Below are 19,618 nucleotides of genomic sequence, written 5' to 3'. Positions count from 1 at the left end.
AGCTATAGTAATTGGGAAACGGGGGTAAATTCAGGACAAGATTAAACACTCCCCCAGGACATCCAAGTACTAGTGCAATAATGGAGGCCCTCCTCAATATAGTTATTTGACTGGTACTCCACCACTCATAATAAAAAAATAATTGTATTGCATTATAAGATGCTACTTGTGCATTTCTATTTGATTTTTTAGACACAAAAAAAAATTGATGTTACCCTTGACAAAGACGCGATCAGTCAAAGGTTTCGTTTTCTCCACTCTATGCTGCCCGCTCTTTCGCATTTCAGTGGTTTCGTTATATAGTTCTGTGCTGGTTTTCCTGGCTCGCGAAACTCACTCTGCAAAGTAGCAGAGAATGCTACGTCCATGTGATGTCACGGAATTTCCAAGGGGTCCACGCCGCTTGACCAAGAGCAGCTGCAGTGGCCAATACAGCGATTTTTCTTGGCTCATTTTCTCCATGGCAGCGTGTTTATGCTTTGAGGAGGAACCCGTAGCACCATTAGTCAAGCGCCGTTTTACTCACTGAGGGAAGCAAAGGGCTTTGATGACATATGCAGTGACGCCACTCCCATACTTGGGGGGTGGGCGATGTTCATTGCCCTAAAGGTGTGCACACCCTTCAGATGCAATTTTCTCATAAATCAAGTCTTGGCATGAAATAAGCGCTGCAGGGTTTTTGGAATGGTATTTTAGCAGTCTACGTAGACTTAGTATTTGCCTTTGGTGTCCTTTTAAAGATGGGGACAACTCTCACTGTTTTCCACTCACTGGGTAGTTCTGAATTTAACAGTGAACACTAAAACAACACAGTGAGAAATTTAGGGACAATTTCAGCATAGTGCCGAAGAAATGCATTAGGTATGCCTTCGAGACTACACGATGATTTGGTTTTTAAGCCCAAGATCATTCAAACCATGCCAGGGTAAAAAAAATGAAGGGAATGTCAGTGGGTTGAAACACTTGTCAATGAAATGCACTCTGAATACTTGCTTTGGAAGACATGCCGTTTAAGAAAGTATTATATTGTTCCACAATTATTTCAGATCGGTAGCTATGCTTCTATTAACTGAGATTTGTAACACCTGCTTTTTGCTGCTACCTAAGTAGTTCCATAACTTAATAGGTTGACCTATTAAAAGGTTTGGCAGTGTTATTTTAAAGTAAAAACCTTCAATTCGCGTAATTCACGACCTAAATTAAACTTATGCTCATTAGTAGCCGGGGACCATAGATTACTCTTTTAAATTCGTTTTATCTTGCTTCTTAGGTGAATAATTTTACACATGATCCAAAGTGTGCGCTTAGGAATCCAAAGTGTGCGCTTAGGAACCTTTCTGCACTTATTTTGTACAAGGGTGTTGACATATTTTAGTAAATTCGCTCCATAAAGCGTCAACATCATACTCATTTTTGCTAAACTGGGCAAGGCAACTTTCCATGTACTCAACAGTGCAGGCATCATTGGCATTTAAATAATCCTTGAAGCTCCGTACTCACATGTGTTGAGAGAGAGAGAGAGCTGATAAGGGTCATAGCAACGCTTACAAGACGAGGATCAGACAAGCCTTTTGCAATAGGACAATGTTTAAAAACATTCTAGCTTATAAGAATGAGAATTTTGTCTCTTCTCCTTTTCTACTTTCTTTCTTGCATTAAGGGCATAATGATCATGATACCTCTTAAAAGAATGAAACATAGGTGGTCGTGACCATATAAAATCTGTTGTTGTGTTACTTGGTTTGTCTATCTGGCAAAAATGAAAGAAGCAGACACTCAAGACTACAACAAAATGAAAAAGCAGGCCTAGATAGAAAGTGGCAATGTCTAGCTCGGTTTTATTTCAAGAGAACAATGCATTCAATATGTGGGCAGTGCATAAATTAAATTATTGGCAAGATGGAACATTATTTGAATGATATTATCGACACAGCCTACCTGCATAGATTTCTCTCTTTTATTTTCCTAATTTTTTAGTCTTTCGCTTTCATGGTATAGGAAAAAGTTGTACCCATTGTGGTATAGTAGTTACACAAACAGGTATAAAGTGCCTCTTAAGAACTTTACCCCATTTTATGTAACGTCTGTACCACAGTGTACTATTACATCTGCTGGCCTCCTTGGTTCCATGAGTTATATCCATGATTCCTTGATTCCTTATATCCGTATCCTTGATTCCATGAGTTACTCCAAGTTATATCCATGACACATTGACAAGGTGAGGCCATTGTGTCAAAAAAATGTTTGTAGCATTTTCATACCTGCCATCTCTTCTGACTTTTCCATTATATGTGCGAATTTCGAGCAGTCGTATGATTTTACGAATCTTCCTTGAAATTTTATGGAAAACATTTTATTCGCAAAAAAAAAGTGAAAATGTAGTAAAACTTGCACCCTGGTACCTTGCGCTGCCATGTGAGGGCAATACGTATGTGTGGTATCATCATCAGCAGCTACAAGGTTGTAGTGACTTCTGTCGTCTACTAGGGGGGTCACGAATCCCTATCCAAAACTCGATAGGGCTGATAATGCCTCTAGCGCCTCCGCAAACCTGTTGCCAGGCTGTTGCCTTTGTTCACGCGGGTTCGTGGGTTTGGACTTCAGTCACTGCAGTGTTGGCCTCGCCTTTTGTGTGACTAGCTGCCCCGTCGGATGCAGTGTGACTCCGGCCTGTAGCGGCTTCACAGTGCAATTGCGGGCTCGAAGCCCCGACAGTAGTTTGAAGTGTTCTTGAAATTGTACACGGCAGAATTTCCGTGCTTCATGCTGTAAAAGAAAGGGGAGAACTTTGTATTCTGCACCATGTGTGCCTGTGATGTGAACATCTCGCATGGCAGCAAGTCTAACATCAAGGTCCACATCGCTTCAAAATAGCATCAGGTATACGTGCCAGCTGCAAACAGCCAGCCAAGCCTAGCAAGTTTTCTACGCAGTGACAGTGACGTCAGTGTGATTCGTGCAGAATGCCTCTTCACAGCATTTTTAGTTGAACACAACATCCCGCTGAGGTGTCAACGATCATGCCGAACCGCTTTTCCGGAAGATGTTTCCCAAGTGTGATGAAGTGAAACGCTAGGCCAGTGGACGAAGAAAGATGATAGACAGTTTTTGTATAGTGTACGCTATACCATTGCGTACGCTAAAAAATAGCGGGTCGTCACTGCGCATGCGCTGAACGCTAAACGAAATAGCAAGTATAGCGGGTGTACACAACGCAAACGAGTTAGCGTTAGCGTTTTTGCGTGGTTTGCGGAAAACATGGCGGTGGTCCCGGCTGCCCGCTTCGAATTGAATTTGGCGTTGCTTTTGTAAAATGCACTTCGTTCGTAGCAAATGACTGTGTAAACGGCTTTTGCTTAGTCTCAGGTCGCTTCAACGACAGAGTATTATGGATAACCTCGTGGTGTTTTCTAGATTGCTTCTCGTTTCGAACGAGTCGAAGCCTAACGAAACAAACATTCGAGATGTCAGCGCCGCCTATCGCTACAGGCGCGAAAGAGCCGCAACGACGGCATATGGCCTCTGAGATCCGAAGATATCGCCGGCCAACTAAAATTGTAGAAAATGTGCGCTGCTTAGCATACGCTGTATTATAGCATATAGCGTAGCTATAGTTGCATACGCTAAACTAAAACTGTCTGATGTCAATTGTTCGGGAAATGGCTGCCAATGCGGAAACTCCTTTGCTAGATGCCCTAAAACAGCAAGTATTTTTTATCGCTGTGGATGGCAATAACAATAGGGCTACGCAACTTTACCCTATTGTTGTGACATATTTCGTTAAAGAAACAAGTAGAGTCAAAAGCCCACTTCTTTGCCTTGGGACAATCCAAGGGGAAGCGATGGGTCACAAAATTGCAAATCTGGTTCTGGACGAGATGAAGTCTCGAAATTTGCCTGTTGGAAACCTGTTGGCTATGTGTCGGACAATGCCAATGTCATGATCAGCAAGAAAACGTTTTTTCACTGTATTCAGGGAGGCTCAACCAGGTTTGATAGGGGTTGGTTGCCCGTGCCATCTGATTAACTTGTCCACCCAAAAAGGAGCTTCATGCCTTCCTGTAAAGGGTGATGAGGCTTTGGTTGACTTTTTTTTTCTTACCGAGAGAAAAGCTCGAAACGGAAGACTGACTTAAAAAGTTTCAAAAGATTCATGACGCCGAGGTCAGAAAGATGTTGTTACCTGCCCTGGTTGCTCAGTGGCTATGGTGTTAGGCTGCTGAGCACGAGGACACTGGATCGAATCCCGGCCACGGCAGCCGCATTTCAATAGAGGCGAAATGTGAAAACACCCGTGTACTTAGATTTAGGTGCACGGTAAAGAACCCCAGGTGGTCAAAATTTCCAGAGTCCTCCACTACGGCGTGCCTCATAATCAGAAAGTGGTTTTGGCACGTAAAACCCCATAATTAAATTTAGAAAGAAAGATGAAGCATTCGCCGACACGTTGGCTGTCATTGGGAAAGTGTTTGTAAAGGCTGCTCGACCTGTGGAAACCACTACTCAGCTTTTTTTTTTTTTTATCTGAAACAAAGCAGTGCAACAAGCAGAGCGGGTTTTGGAGTCATACCAAATTTCGAAAACTCCCCACAAACCCCCAAGAATCTTGCACTGACCCCAAAGTCGGCTACACATCTTCACAAGACTGCTGCAGGCCTCAGGGGAAAAAAGCACCGATGGCGATGAACTCTCGCTAAAGAGGAAAGGAGCTTATTCTGAACCTCAAGCAAAAAAAAAAAAAAAAAACTTCATACCAAGGATTCTGGGGAAGCCAGCCATGTGACCCGTGAGGAGCTCTTGTTTTATTTTTGTCATCAGAGCTAAGCAGGGCATGCTGTCTTTTTCTCCAAAATGTTATACCATTTTTGAGAAGGCAACCTGCATTCTTCAGGCACAGACTCCTCAGAATCATGTTCTGAGGGGCCTCTTGACTAGATTTGTGCGCCCAGGTGTTGTCAAGGCATGTCATTCATTGCTGGAAGTTGACTACAGAGCCGCAGAGAACCAGAAAGGTGATGAAGACATAGTCATTGGCAGCACAACCTACTCTGTGGTTGACATTGAGCTGCATTGAGAGAGAGAGCAGTTCTTCTTTGCTGTACGTCTGTACATTACGGCAGCATGCAATTACATTCGCCACAACTTCCCGCTAGGTGTCAATCTCAAGATGGCTGAAGTTGCCCAAGTAAAAGCTCTGGAAACTGCTTCATTCAACAGCATACGTCATTTTATTATGGCGTTCCCTGCTGTCCTACCCCAGCAGAATGGTGAATCAAAAGAAGCAACCGACGCTCATGAAGTAGAGTTTGTCAACTTGCAAGCATATCAGATTCCAGTCGACATTGAATGAGCCAAGGTGTGACGTGCAGTGGTCGCAATTAGGAGGCGTTCGAAGTGTCGGCGGATCGCTCCGGTTCCACAGAATTTAAATGGTTATGCTGGGCATTCTCTCCATTCCCCACAGCAATGCTGAATGTAAGACATTATTCAGCACTGTGAAAAGAACTCTGGAGTTTCGCTCATCTGTGTGAGAGAAAACATTCGAGAAAGTCTGCTGATGGTCAAGAGGCACCAGAGTATAGTAGTACTTGCTTTGAGCAAACCTACACGGAGAAGCTACTGAAGCAGGCAAAGTCAGCAACAGCAAAATCATTGCAAAAATAAATTGTGCCCCAGCTGAGTTCTTTGCTCTCCGAGACATGGATTTTACTTGCGGTTGTGAAAGCGTGAGTAAACTTGTTGCAAGAGGTAAATCCCTTAAAGAAGAAAGTGCTGCCGCGCAATACCCCCGCCCCCCCAACGCGATAGTTTTACGAATTTCCAAATCTTCAGGTTGGCAGGTGTGCATTTTAGAATTCTGCGCCTTTTTAATGCAACAAATGTCACGATCATGGTAGCTGCAGTGAATGCAGCAAGTTTGTTTGCAGCAGTAATATAATGAAATATTTAGCTGGGGAAGGGAAAAAAGTGGTACTGGAAACTTAATAAGCACATTTTATGTGAGAAAGCTATACCTTAAAAATGTGTGTGTGTGTGTGTGTGTGTGTGTGTGTGTGTGTGTGTGTGTGTGTGTGTGTGTGTGTGTGTGTGTGTGTGTGTGTGTGTGTGTGTGTGTGTGTGTGTGTGTGTGTGTGTGTGTGCGCGCGCGCGTGTGTGTGCGTGTGTGTAAAATTAAGAGTGGTGTGGTAGAGGGCTTCGTTGCGCGCGATTTTAATTCCACCAAGTAGGTCCATGTAGCACCACGTGAATGGTGGGCACTAGAATAATAATTTCAGCTGTATTTTGGTGAATCACCCTTCTACAATACCAGAAAATCCTCGCGCGCGCCGTGAAAAGACACTTGGAAAGAAGGAAAGCCAGGTGGCGACGCCGCCGTGGAGTTCCCGCACCTGCTTGCTGTGACGTCATTGATTTTGATGGTGTCTGCTAGGGGCCAGGATAGGTTGTTTATCGGTAAAGATTTAATACGTTATGCTCCACGGAAGCCAGATTCCTGAACGTGGCAACGTTTACAAACGTTCTCTGATGCAACACGGCCCAGATACGACAAAAAATGCTTTGAAATTCGTGACGTCACGTTGACGTACTGATGTTGGGGTTTCAGCGCGAAATTTTAAAATATGGGAACTTTGAGCTCCTTTGTCTCTTACGATCAACCCATTATCGCAAGAATTAACAACAGAGTTTTCAAAGTATACTTTATCAGTCTAAACTGACAGAGTTTATTTTTATAAGTAGTAGTGTTCTGAAAACATGTGTATACACGCTTGACAGGAAATACTGCCAGCGGAAGAGGCACCGCGCCTGCCTACTGCTCTTTGGTGTTCCTTGAAACATTATGGCATCAAGCAGTTGATGTGTGTTTCTATGCCCGTCTTGGCGCGGGCATCAGTTCTGGGCACCCACGGGTGCTAGCCCAAGGTAATCTACAGCACACACTCCCAACTCGAAACTGCCGCGGCTCTTGGCAACGTCGCCAGCAGCACTGCAGGCAGCGTCCTCAATCAAGGAAGTTGCCGTCGCGACTCGTCGCTGCGGCGCCGTTTCTCTTACTGGCTCCAGGAAGTTGACCTTGCGCGATCGCTTTGGTTACCGGTGGTGAGGACGTAACAGGACAAGGAGCACGCATCTAACTGGTTACCTGGATGCTTTTCTTCTCGCGTCCCACACGCGCGCTGCCAAAAAAAGAAACATCCTGTTTTCCTCGGACGGCGGCATTCTCGGGGAGTTTTCTCGCGGAGTCTAGAGGCGCGCCTCCGCGTACCCATGTTCTTTTTCTCGGAGGTCCGTTTTTCAGAGGGACGCTGTGCGTTCTTTATCACGCCATCCAGTTCTGCAATCTTTCATTATATTTTCCCCTTCTTTAACGCGCACGTGGCTGGCGCGTAGTTGTATTCCGGGTTGTGTTGTTACTTGGCGGCAAGTTTCGCGGTAGTTTGTGTTGCTCTGGAGGTACGTAACCCCCCTTGCTTCCGCGATTTCCCCGATGGCGCGCGGTACGGCGCTCCCGGTTGTCGGTTTATTTCATTCCTCCCCGCGTCCGCTGCCCCCTGCGACCCGGGTGCCACCCCCCACCCCCCTCTGAGCTCCCTTACCGGTTATTTTGATAGCGAATTTCGGGGCATTGCACCTGTCGACCTTGAACTGGTGAAAGCACACGACCTCCTTACCTATGCCAGCCGGCGGAGTGTGGCGTGTCGTCTGCCCCGCTCCCAGCGGCGCGACTTCTGCTTCGCGTGCGGCTCGCGCGTCGTCTGCGCTCGCTGGGGGCCCGCGTCGATTGGTCAGTCCGGGGCGACCGGCCCCCGTCTTTTCCGGCCTGCCGGCGAAAAAGAGGATGTACGGAGAAAACAATAAAACAAACTGGTCCGCTGCCCTCTTTCTTTCGCGGGCCACGTTCGTTGCACCGCTGGTGGACGCGCGCGCGCACACACACCCTTGAGATCGTTGTGCTGCCCGTGAGCCGGAGGGTCGCGTCGTTTGGCGGCGCCGGATGGATTTTTGTTGGACTTTTGGGCTTTGCGCCAGTTGCCGGACGACGCCGCCGTGTTGTCGTCCACTGCTGCTGCCCGTCTCGTGACCGCGCGCGATTTCCCCATCGCCGCTCGAGATACATCACGAGTCCCATCAGTCATGCCAATTGCGGAGCAATTTCACAAGCCGACCCTCATCCGTGGCCACTTTTCGGGCGCCAGCGGATGCAGCCGGCTCCTGTTAGCAATTGAAAGAGATAAACGTGTGTTTATCTGTAGTAATCTGCACTTAACCGAAGTCCATTATAGTTGTCGATTCGCGGAGGCTGCGACATCTGTCATAGGAACATTTATGATTTTATGCAGGCGAGTCCGCTGTTAAGACCACTATCGCGCAGGACATGTTCGCATTATCCGAGAGTTCATAAGAAGCGGGATACCCGTAAGGGAGGCAAACATTAATTTGTTTATCCGAAACATGCCGGCAGTAAAATTATTTCTTCACCTTGCACTTGTAACTGCGGTTTCCGGGCCGTTCAAAACGGAGAAGCCTTCGTCACCGAGGCCTCCGGCGAGGACCCGCTGCTTCAAGGATTGTGTATACTGAGCAGTTGCGACTGAAGCGCTCGGAGTCGTTAGCAGCGCCACTAAGAAAGCAAGATGGTGAAGAAGGCACGTTCAGCAGTGCCCAACAAGCTTGAGGAAGCGTGCGAAAATTTGAAAACTATAAAAAAAGCTTGAATGATTCTTGTCGACTTCGTCACTACTGTCGAGGAAATGGTAACCCAGGAAAGTTGTGCTCAGTGGGCCGCGCGCAGTGAACAAATTTGAGCGCGGCGGAGCGTGCCGCTGTCTCGGGCCCGCGGTGTGCGCTTGTGCTAGTTCGTTATAGCGAATTTCGGTGTCTGGGTAGTTCGTTATAACGAATTTCGGTGTCTGGTCGTGTTCGTTACATCTGGCGCGCGGTGCCATCGATCGGCGTGCAAACTGTGACGGTCACACTGTCACCCTTTGTTATCCCCGAGAGATCGTTGCAGCTAGTTGAAACCGGTTATAAGGGAACTCCGGTGTTCCAAGTAGATCCGTCAGACCGATTACTAATTGTATTACCGAAGGGAGGATTGGGACAGGATACGCATTTCACGTTGGGCACACCACAAACGGAACAAACGAACACTTCGCCGCTTTGAACGCACCCGCATACCTCTGGGAAGTAATCTTCCAGAAACTTGGCCACGTGACATCTGTTAACTTTGCCTTCCGAAAACACTCGTACCAGTAGAGCTTCTTTTGTGCGTATTTTCACTATTTATATTTTTTTGCCTGCACTAAATGCTATAGCAGCGCCACTACGTCTTCGTCACATAAGTAAGGCTCTGCAGCTTGCCAGCTGCAATGCTGGACACTTTGGGCGAGGCTGTGCATTTTATCCATGAGTAAAAATTTTCCCGCGCATTGGAAAGGACAAAGGAAGGGAGAAAAAAAAAAGCAAATGGGCAGAAAGAACGCTGGTCTTCAACCCCCTGATTTCTCACTGTACGAAAAAGACATTACAACACATGTGACATCAGATAGGGATATGGTCAATGCGCATGCACATCGCAACTCATCGCGTGTGCGTCACGCGCAGCCGTTGACAAAGGTAACCGAATTTCTTACTTGAAATCGCGATTGACGCTGGTGCTCGCGCAGCTGTCGCCTGTTTTTATTACATAAGGCTTCGCGCATCAATCTGCCGTTTTTCATTTCTCTACTTCCCCTGAACACGCCTGTCTTCAAACAAAGGTGCGATGTGGCATCTTTTATACAATTACCAACAATACGTACCGACCAGCGTTCCTTCACGTTTTCCACTAAACGCTGGAAAACTTGAAATCATGTGACGTTTCCAACTAGACCAATTTTATGTAAAAATTTGGCAGGGACGCTTAGAACTGCTTACGTGTGGGAATGCAAAAACATTAGTCCTTTTGGCTACGTGCGTTTCTTTTTTTTTTTTTCCTGCGCGTTTCTTGTCTGCGTAAGCTCTCGCCTGCGTTTTAACTGCGACTAATGAAAACGCGCGAAGCGTCTCAACGCGCTCGCTTGCCCGGGAGTAGTACGTAAATCGAAGGACCGCTCAGCGGCGTTCAATTGGACATTAATGATTTTAACGCGATAGCGTTAAAGGGCCCCCCATGTCGCAGAAAATCCAGCGTCGACCGTCGTTTCGGCAAAAATCATTTGGAACCGCGCAGGCCCTCCATGTGGCGCAAAAAGGAAGCTACTAATTGAATTTCTCGAGGTAAAATACGCCGCAGAAATCGTAAAATACGACTGACACGCAACCTGCAGGCATGATAGAGTCGGATTGTGATTTGAATATACGAGACAACATAATTCTGTACCGCGGAAACTCGAAACACAAACCCCCTTTTCCAGCGTGTTCCTACCGTTCGTAAAGCGGCCGTGGCCTCAGAGATTCGCGCGCGCCGGTGCGCGCGAATCTCAAATGCCATAAAGCGGCGCGCTCGGTTCCTTGCAACCATAGAGTTTCTTACAATAATTATTGTACGAAACTCTATGCTTGAAAATACCTCCAACTGGCGCTCGCCTCCGCCGCGTTCGCCGCCAGCGTTTCCCTTTGCATGCTATCTTTGCATGCTATCGCGTTCCACTCTTTAAAGGCGAAGCTTAAGCGTCCCCAAACTTTTTATTTTATATACTAGGTGGCGCCGCCTCCTGCCCATTGGATGCGCTGCCACGCGCCCAACGACGCACGCTCCGGGCCATGCGTTTTAAAACTCTTTCCTTACCGCAGAAAACAGCCGTTTTTGCTATGTGTCTACATATTATTTTTTTTTCTTGGGAAAATTTTGTTGTACAATGGATTGTTATATATGAAAATGTAGCTGATTGTTTTGCCTTTCCAATGTAATAACATACAAAGTAATCACTGCAACATTTTTTCATATTTTATCTCTGAAAGCTGAAGAAAAGTAAGAAAAACATACATGCGAAGACACGAAATTGACACTACACTTCACCACACATAGAAGAAAAAAAAAACTGGGATATACAAATGATTGTCCGTGAACTCAGGTACACTTCCTGAAAATCTGAGCACTCTAGGTAAAAAATTATATTTTCAAGCGACCTTTGAACTCAGCGCCCATGACGCATGTGCCAATCGGCGAAACAGTTACGCGTAGTCGTAAAACAAAGGTGCGCTTCACAGGTGCTGCAAAAAACATTTGTCTTCACTTCTTTCTTGGTTTTCTCATAGCACTGCTTACAGTTCCTTCGGCTTTCGACCTTCTCAGGCTTGTGGCGAACCCAGTCGGGTGGCAGATAAGAGATGCTGGCCGGTCGATCATCATCAAGATTCAAAATTTGCTTGATGAGCATCTCTCGGAATGAAAGTTGGTCAAAGCGGGCACTCAGACGTAGCTCAGCAATGTCGGGGTGCCCTTTCCGATGCTCTTGAAACAGAATAAAACTATTTACACAAGCAATATCTATGCAGTGGAAAAAGAGTGTTTTCCACCAGCGCACACATTTACGAAGCACGTTGTACGTTCCAATGATTTGGTCAGATTTGTCAACGCCCAGCATACCTGCATTGTACTCATGTACCAACAAGGGCTTTCTTATGGTCCTCTCGCTCCACTTGTTGCCCACTTTTGTACGTCTCTTTGCAGGCACATGTTCATTGGCTGTATGAATGGTGCTCATGAGACTTACAGCCTTACGGTCCTTCCACTGAAGAAACAAGACGTTTCCTTCCCTTATCCAACGAATGTCTCCACGTTCAGCTTTCTTTTCCCATTTTGGATCTTTCAGATCGCCAGGGAAGCCTCGACGATCTTTTCTCGTTGTTCCACATGCCAGCGTTTTGCACTGAAGGAGGTGTTCGAAAAGGTGCTTCGAAGTATAAAAATTGTCCATGTAAATTTTGTATCCTTGTCCTAAATATTTATCACAAAGCTTACCCACTACATCAAAAGCCAATCCATGCGGTCCCGGTCTCTCCCGCTTGCCCGTGTAAACGAAGAACTGTAAGGTGTATCCAGTTTCTGACTCAGCTAAAACCCACAATTTGTAGCCCCACTTCGTCACCTTGTCCCGAATATATTGCCTGATTCCCGAGCGTGCTTTGGATTTCACCATCCTTTCATCGACTGAAATGGCTTCCCGTGGCTGAAAAAATCGTGCCGACGCCTCGTTGATCTCTCGAAGTAGTGGGAGTACCTTCCGCAGTTTGCCAGCTGAAGCAGCACTGTCATCCTCAGGGTCCGAGACATGCAAAAAAGCAAGCAGGGAGAAGAAACGCTTCCTGCTCATGATCTTCCCTGGAAGTAGACCGCCGTAGATTGTTCCAGTGTTCCAATACAAGTGGAGTCTAGGAAGTTGCACGATGCCCATGTAAATCAATAGCGCAATGAAGCGCAACATCTCAGGGGGCGTGACCTCTAGCCAGGAGCCATCTGGCTGAGCATAGCTTGGTTTCTCAAAAATTTTCATCCACGCATACTTGTTTGTGTGTGCACAGAAAGTGGAAATCATTTCAGCGGTAAAAAACATCATGAACATGTCCAGTGCACCAAGAAACCTCCGCGTCTCACTCCGGCGCGTCACGTCCAGGTGTACGCCAGGTGCGCGATTCGGTGAAAACCTGACTCGGCACGGCGTGTTTGGCAAAATATCGCCTCCGTATGTAGTTGACACCCTAAAAGAAAAACGTAAACAGGTGTCGTCATTTACAAAGCACGCGCATCGTATAACAACAACACTGACATCCGAAACTATGCTTACCTTGCCACGCTAGTTGAAGGTCCGGGCTGTGTAGAGGAATCATCACTGTCGGAGTCGAAATCCGATGATCCAACGTCCTCTACGGACTCCTCACTACTGCTCATATCGATAATATGAGCATCAGAAGCAGCGGAATCACTTTGAGAAGACTTCTTTTTCAGCGGCGCGCGACGCGTTTTCGGCGGCATGTTGGGAAAACTCCTCGCTACCTTCTCCGCTGCTTTTTTTTTTCTCGCAGGAGCCTTCGCGCTAAAACGCAAAAAAACATATAGAAAGTGCGCAGTAGTTCTTCTATTACTGGCCAGATGGCGCCACACGTCCGTAACCGCGGAGTTTTATTTTTGGCGGGGCATTCAAAACCATCGATCCATAGTGATCGATGCTCTATGGCGCGGTAAGGAAAGAGTTAAAATCAGCCAGACGGCTGCTATGTGACGTGCGCAATGACGCACGCACTATAAACACACGTTTAGTCAGCCACAACCGTGGAGCCGCCGTGGCGTCGGGCTCCGTCTCGCCCTCCAGAGGTCCGGGTTCGATTCCCGCCCAAACCGAGATTTACCTGATATTCTTCTCAAATGCGTTGGTTTACTTCTTTTACAGGAACCTCTCCGAGAAATTGTCTGACGTCAATCCGCGTATTCCTCGACATATTTTGACTCTTTGCTGTCGGCCATTTTTGGTACCATCAGTCGGTCGCGGCGCAGACTACAACGCCAGGTTATCGCGTTATGGGGCATATAGTGCTTTCTATTTTATTTTATTTATCTTTATTTATACATACTGCAGCCCGTTAGGGCTATGGCAGGGGTGGGTGTACATTCGAGTAAAGCTAATTATGATATGCAGAAACAGGAACATAGAAATAGAAAAATATAAAGGAACTATACATCAGCAATAGCATTTAAAAATTGAGAAATGGGTAACAAACGAACTTCGGCAGGTAACAAATTCCACTGTTCAATCATGCGGGGGGAAAACTGTGTTTAAAAGCGTTAGTGCGTGGATGGAGCGGTCTAATATTAGAGGCATGATAAGCGTTAGTTGAAGTCGGGCAAGCAGGCGTTAAAAGGGAGGGATCTGATGGGTGACAAATAGAGTTCTTATAAGAATAGAAAATGTTCAGAGATTCTATGTGCCGCCGTCGGGAAAGAAACTGGAGGTTTAATTCAGCAAGAGCAGCTGACGGTGAAAAGTATCGGTCGAAGCGACGGTAAACGAAACGAATAGCCTTCTTCTAGACCGACTCAATACGATCAATTTCGCATTGTTTAGATGGGTTCCATACGGAGGAAGCAAGCACATTCTAAAATTGGGCGAATCAGTGTTTTGTATGCTATTTAATGTCCCCCGGAGCAGGCAGACAAAGTCCGGCGGATGTAACCAAGTTCTCGTAATCAAGTACTGCGTTGTGTGTGTGCTCAACCTTTGGAACAACCTGTGTGATTTGCCGGTTTCTCGCTCACAACGCTGCGTAACAGTCGTGCTTGGTGATCTTTTTGTAAAAGAAAAGAAAATGGGTGGGCGTCTAGCATAATGGGTGGGCAGAAAATGGGTGGGCGTATAGTCTTGGCAGGGCGGATGCCCAGAGACACTGTTGTTTGCAGTGGCGTCCTCGTGAACTCGTTTCCGTCGGGGGCGGAAGACAACGACTCCCCCACAGGACGCTGCCAGGGGGGGAAGACCCGCGACAAAACGGGCCCGAGATTTGACGGTTGCCATCGGCGTGCCGCAACGCGATTAGATACGTGGAGCGCCCGCTCGGAGAGAAAGTTTCTCTTTCGCTTGTCGCCGCTCGATGGTCGGAAACGCGTGCGTGTTTGCGCGTATCGCGTTGGCCTGGCGCCTAATCTTGCGATCGAGTGGCACGCAAGTTGTAGTCGTGCTCCATTGCGTATCGCTGTTTTAAAAGGTCACTGAAGGGGGGAGAAGCTGTTTTTTTTTTTTTTTTAGCTGCATTAGTTAAACACCCTTCTGCATTGTCGAAAAATTCTCTTACACTGTGAAAGCGCCTTCACAAGTTATGATGGCGGTAGCGCACTACTAAAACGTGGGACAGTAAAAAATAAGTGTAACAAGGACATTGAGTTTGCATTCTTGGTCTTTTGTCGCAGTTCTTTGGGTTGTGCGCTGACCGCCATCACTACTGAAATGTTGTTCCGACCAACATCTATAGACGTTTGTTCCGACTAGCCCAAATCGGTGGGCTTTAATGAGCCAGAGGAGACTCAAAAGAAGAGACCTGTGACGACGAGGCCTCGTTATGTATTCATGCAGAACGAGCGAAGAAACGAACTTTGCAAGTTTTAAGAACTTTTACTGAACCTTTTAACTAAGAACTTTCACCTTCATGCGCTCTTCTAGTAATCAACCTATTACCACAATATTAACGAACATAGAGACTACTTTATCAGTCTAATCTGATTTAAACCCCTTTAGACGCCCCTTGGTTTCTTTCTTATGGGCGGTCCCGAATTCAATTTCCGCAAACTAGATGGTGTGCCCATGTCAATTGCGCGTTCTTGATTGTATGTATTTTGTACTGCTTTCGAAGCCTTACACTCGCAGTCTCGCGTCTAATGGTTATGTATGTTGCGCTGCTTTCCAAGCCCTACACTCGCAACCTGGCCAATCTGGCGTCTAATAGGTTTTGTAGTGCTTTCTGAGCCTTACGCTCGCAGTCTCGTGTGTAATGGTTGTTTTTTTTTTTGTACGGATATCTAAGCCCTACACTCGCAGTCTCGCGTCTAATATGTATTTTGTACTGATTTCTAATCCTTACGCTCGCGTTGTCTCATCTAATAGGTTTTGTACTGCTTTCTGAGCCTTACGCTCGCAGTCTCGCGTGCAATAGCTCTTGTACTGCTTTCTAAGCCTTACACTCGCGTCTAATAGTTTTTGCACTGCTTTCTAAGCCTGTCGCTCGCAGTCTTGCGTCTAATAGTTAATTTTGTACGTTTTATCTGGCGCGGTAACTCAGTGGCTATGACGTACTGCTGCTGAGCTCGAGGTTGCGGGTTCGATTGCCAGCCGCGACAAATCTGATCACCGTTGCACGCTTCAAAGTTGCTGCGCGGGTGTGCACCCCCCCTTCCCTTGTTACTCCACTGTTTCTGTCCCGATAATGCAATTCACAGCTAGCCCCGACGCAAGTAGTAATCGATGCTATGTCGTGAGCTTGACTGCAAGATGGCGGCGCCCGCGTTACGAGAATGAATGTACGAACGAATGGGTACAGCCCTTACTATTATAAAGCTGGCTCTATGGCCCAAATGTGAAGGAAGAGGTAGGTAATGACGTCTCTAATTTCCGCGGTGCGCGTCGTACCCTGCCACGAGGAGATATTTTTTTTCGCTTTCGCCATTTTTCGTGTCTTCAGCCCGTCGAAGAAAAACTGCCGCAGGCACGTCTCATCGCGCCCAGCTACCCTGTCTCGGCGTACGTGAGGCACGATCGTCAAATCGAGCGCCGCTTTTCTTTCTCCGTCGGTCCGATGATCGCGCGGGACCAGGGGGCGGCTGCGGAAGGGATCGTCTGTCGGCGTCAGGCATTCCGTCGACCTTGGCCCCCCCCCACTTCTTTTGACGTCGTTCGTGTTTGTTTTCTCTCTGTTGTTTTCCGCATCCGTAACCCCCCCACTTTTTTTTTTTTTTTTTTTGCTGCCGTTCGCGGGCACCGCGTCATTTTCGAGCGCTACCTTTTCCGTCGTCGATCCTTCGGTCCGTGTATCCGTGTCTGCGTGCGTGCGCGCAATCTGTGTGCGAGTTAGGGGTGTGGGGTTTTTGCTGTGCTTGATGCCTGAGCTTGAATTATTCGTTTATTGGTGGATTTACGAGCAGGCGTATCGATAGAAGGGGTAGACTGGATGGTTGTACCGATCTCGTGTCGATAGATGGACGGATTGTATTGAATGGATCGATAGATCGAGCAAATTCAACGTCCTAAAGCAACGCATGGGCTAGAGGAAAAAAGAAAAGCCGTTGTAGTGCTCCTGCTTATTTCTGCACGTCACCCATGTCCGATTGCGGCCGGGAATTGAACCCTGAACCTCGTGACGAGCACCAGAAGGCCATTGCGACCGAACCACCATTGCCATGGCACCATATGTAGTCATCCATTGTCTCCACCTGCCTTGGCGCCTTCCTTTCGTTTCGGGAGCCAAACCTGCAGATCCACTTTATTCACACCACCCCTCTCCCACCCCTTCCACTGGGGGGGGTGGAGATCCAAAGGTTGTGCACTGGGAAGTCTCGTGTTTGAATTAGTAAAGGCAAGGCGCAGAAAACCAGGACTCAAGAAGAAGAACACAGACGACAGGACGCCGGTCCTGTCGTTTGTGTTCTTCTTCTCGAGTCTTGGTCTTCTGCGCCTTGCCTTTACTAATCCAAGCATGAACCAACTAGTCCAAGCAAGAGTGTTACTTAAGTCTCATGTGTTATATTATTATTATTATTATTATTATTATTACTTTGATTTCTTTTTCTTTTCCGTCCGTGGCGAGCACTTGTGCACTGTGATTTCGCACTTGCAGTTTCGAGTTTGGTTTCATGCACGCGAAGCCGCCATGCCGACAAAAAAATGTGCGAGTATTGAACTGTAGTATTCGACGGGCTTCCTGCAGTTTCGGAATAGTTCTGCATGGTAAGTTAACGTGCGGAAGCAATAGAATGAAACATTCATGGTTGTTCGTGCCTCTTCTCATCTTCTGCTCGATTGTTGATACCAGTGCAAACGAGAAAAAAGGAAAGCCAGCAATAACGAGAAAATGCGATAAATAAAGGTAACGAAGGAACAAAGAGGACAAATTCTGGTCTAGAAATGAATTACTTTGCCACTCTCATAAAATGGTGTGAACCTTTTACCGTTTCCACTGCCAGTTTGCATGCAGGTTTGGTGTTTTTGCATGCGAGCCTTCTTCTTTTATTTTATTGTGCTTGACGTATTTGTGGAGTGAAGCAGGGACTCCTTTAAAGAGAGGTAGACTTATCTCAGTTTTTTTTTGCCGAGCTTCATGTCAATAAGCCTAGAGGGTACTGAAGTGCTTTCACGGCTTTTTGACCACTTGATGTGACTGTGCGAACATGAAAACCATCAAACATAGAGCTGGTAACGCTAGCTCTGGTTAGGCCTTGAATAAGATTGCTTTTTGGCTGATTTTGACATTTCTAAAGTGTATCAAAGGCTGAGAATATTTCATTCATTTAAAGGTCAAGGAAACCCATGCTGAAATATATGGTATGCATTTCAGAAAACTAAGTGATAAGAGTTAGTTACAGTATTGCTGGCACCTTCTTTTAGTCTTTGGGCCCAGAATGAGAGCATTGATACGTTTCTTTCTTCTGCCTGCCACGGTCGCCATGTTTTTCTTCTGTGACACTATGCCATACCATGAATGATTATCACTGCACCACATTGTGCTATTTCTGATCTATGAATGCAAGCTTTGACTAGCAATAAAATTTTGTGTAGAAGCTGCACTTCTACTGTTTTCACAATTCTGTCCATATAAGGTGCAACAGGTTCCTGCAGTGCTGGTGCTGTCTTCGCAGTCAAGTTGGACTTCACTGTGTGGTGAAAGCCAGCTCATACAAATTTACAATGGACATGAGTTAGGGCGGACCTCTGGCACTCCTTGCAAGAGATCATTGTAAAATGCTTTTCGTGTGTGGCTGTTGGAAAATTAGTATGTGTTGAAGATGCTTAGAATGAGCATCCCAATTCAACAGTATATAGTAGAACCCCTTTAGTATGTTTCATATGGGACTGCTACAATAGAAGCTGGTAGCCAGAAAGGGAACAGGACTGTTGCCATCCACCTGAAAATACTGGGAAGCCCAGGCACACTTGCGCTTTAAGTTTTTCGTTAATCTGCTCTTTGCCTACTACCTGGTTAGCTTGAGCAGTAGCACTACTGCCTCGGAAAGGCAGTAATGCCAGGTTTAGACCCACACAAGTTTCTTTTGTATCCTTGTGGCTACCTTCAGGAGGATGCCAACAGTTTCATTCTTGAAACTTGCTTCACCATGTGGATTTCCAATCGTTTTGTTTGCTTATTCAGTAACCGGGATAGCTATCGCATCATCAACATGCTGTTAGTAGCTGGAGCAAGGCTTCAGCGATGTTATAAACTGAAAAACACATCAGCCCTATTGACATTGCCGAGGTTCTACTGTGATTGCCTGCATTGTTCATGTTCATAGACGGCATGTACCAGCCATATTTTACAATGCTATTGTAAGATGCCCAATTTTTAGCGCTCATTTACAGTTTTCGTATTGAACAAATATTTTACGATTTTTCATTTGCATATTGTCCAGGGCAAAAATAACTAACCCTGAAAAATAAAGCCAAATACAGTTGCTGAGGGATTTTTGATGGCCCAATGTTTTGGACCCATTGATTATATGGACTGACCCATGTGGCAAAGACAACAACGGGTAAAACCAGTTTATAACAGCAACCTAATCTTCCAAAGCCATTAGGTGAATATGTCATCAATAAACTTCATAAGCATTTCGCATTTACTGTAGCGCAGATTATTGTTGCTGTGACTATATGGAGCAGAGTGGATATTCATAGCATCCTTCAGAACAAAGTGTGCATATCTTTAATAAAAGTCAACATACTAAATAACCAAATAATTTTGAGTATTTTTCACCAAACTTCAGAATTTTTGTGTGTGTGTTGTTTTGTTTGTTTGCTCATTCATTCAAGTGTCGTGTTTCCTTAGTTCTAAGGCTGGCTGGCCTGGTTGTATAAAGCTCTGAGATCACTTTCAGTTCTTGCAGTGTCATCCATTCTCATATTGTCGTGAACATGACATTGTGCTCTAATTTTTAGCATCTGTGTTA

At 46.2% G+C, this 19,618-nt stretch overlaps 1 protein-coding gene across 5 annotated transcripts in view; it reads left to right on the top strand.

Annotated features, from left to right (window-relative positions):
* The window catches only part of gpp (DOT1 like histone lysine methyltransferase grappa), a 67,806-nt gene that overhangs the window by 6,924 nt on the left and 41,264 nt on the right, over window positions 1-19,618 (top strand). The window lies entirely within an intron of this gene.

The sequence above is a fragment of the Dermacentor variabilis genome, chromosome 10 (genome assembly GCF_050947875.1).
Source record: "Dermacentor variabilis isolate Ectoservices chromosome 10, ASM5094787v1, whole genome shotgun sequence".
In the NCBI taxonomy this organism is placed as follows: Eukaryota; Metazoa; Arthropoda; class Arachnida; order Ixodida; family Ixodidae; genus Dermacentor; species Dermacentor variabilis.
This window is presented reverse-complemented; position numbering and strand designations above follow the sequence as displayed.